This window comes from Suricata suricatta, chromosome 2 (genome assembly GCF_006229205.1).
Source record: "Suricata suricatta isolate VVHF042 chromosome 2, meerkat_22Aug2017_6uvM2_HiC, whole genome shotgun sequence".
NCBI classification, from domain to species: domain Eukaryota; kingdom Metazoa; phylum Chordata; class Mammalia; order Carnivora; family Herpestidae; genus Suricata; species Suricata suricatta.
The window spans coordinates 78,102,886-78,104,344 of record NC_043701.1 but is presented as its reverse complement, the minus strand read 5'-3'; the positions used below and the strand labels follow the sequence as shown (position 1 = coordinate 78,104,344).

At 46.4% G+C, this 1,459-nt stretch overlaps 1 protein-coding gene across 1 annotated transcript in view; it reads right to left on the bottom strand.

The window, feature by feature from the left end:
* Positions 1-402, bottom strand: part of AKAP9 (A-kinase anchoring protein 9) — a 150,175-nt gene extending 149,773 nt beyond the window's left edge. Inside the window, exon 1 of the mRNA XM_029928795.1 lies at positions 353-402. The gene's annotated coding sequence lies outside the window, so the exon portion shown is untranslated. The remainder of the gene's footprint in view (positions 1-352) is intronic.
* Between the last annotated feature and the right edge of the window lie 1,057 nt (positions 403-1,459).

Sequence of the window (1,459 nt, the reverse complement as noted above, 5' to 3'; positions counted from 1 at the left end):
GCCGGGCAGGTGCGCCCGCGGCCCAGCCCCACGCGCTGCCCCGCCCCCGTCAGCCCTGCGAGCCAAGGCCGCGGCTGCCCTTGCGGGAGTCCCGGCTCGAACCTCGACTCCCACAAGCAAAAGCCCCGCTGGGGTGAACGCCCTCCCTCGGGGACAAATCCTCCCCAGGTGGCAGCCTAAGGAGCTGGGAGAGAGGGGGGTGTGCCTGGGACGCTGTAGGGATCTCCACCCACTGTGCAACGGACTCAGTGGTCGCTTTTTTAAAACACTGAGATTTTTCAAGTCATAAAAATACTACATGTCTAACGGTGAAGTCGATGACCGATGAAAAGCCCCAAGGGAAAAAACCCACCGGACGTTATTTTTTCAACCTACGTCGACTCCTCCAGTCGAAGAACTGGGAGATCAACCAGCAGCTCTCATTACTTCTTTAGCTGAAAGTCCCTCCCTCTTCCCCACACCGGCCCGCCCAATCTCCGGTTTATCCTTCCAGGCCCCAAATAGCTTTTCTGATCTCTTTGTTCCTTCCACCACAGTTAGAAGTGCCCAGGTATAGCTTATTCTCCTTCCACTCCGCTTTGGATCTCCCGCTTAGTAATGATGTCCTGAAAGGAGCCTCGGCTTTGGAACCTGGGTTGGGGACAAAAACCAATATACACTTTCTAGCTTGAATGACCTTGAACAAGTTACTGATTCTCCCTCAACTTACCTGGAAGTTTTGGAAGGGTTGTTAATATATGTGAGTCAATATCTGTGACTGCCTTTGGCATATTAAAATGTCCTTAATTAATAGGTTTTTTCTCTTTGAATAATTTATGCACTACTTCTTAGTTCACCTCATAGTCTTGATTCCTTGATGGCAAAGACGATTTTGCTCATCTTGGCATTACTAAAATGACTAGCACAGTGTTTTTCACTTACTAAATACTTGATAGATTGAATTGAGCCATTTTTAATAATTTTCATCTCTTCCCTGAATACTTAGCCTCATCCCCTCAAGTATATTTCTGAGGTGAGCTATACTTGTTAATATCTCAGGTTGGTAACTCTCTGGCTGATCATATTTCTCCTTTGTTTTGAGCCAGGGTAGACTCAAAAACTAGCAGGTGTGAACTAAAATAAGCTATGAGGGGCACCTGGGTGGCTCAGTTGATTAAGCATCCAACTTCAGCTTAGGTTATGATCTCATGGCTTGTGGGTTGAGCCCCTCTTCAAGCTCTGTGCTGACAGCTCACAGCCTGGAGCCTGCTTCAGATTCTGTCTCCTCTCTCTGCATCTCCCCTGCTCGCACTCTGTCTCTCTCCATCTCTCAAAAATAAACAAACATTAAAAGAATAATAAAAAAATAAACTGAGTTCCACAATAGTTCTCCACAGAAGTGGTGGTAGTGAAAATAGGATTAAAAATGAGAACACTAAAGATATAAAGTCTACCACAACCTGGACTAGTTTTAAATAGC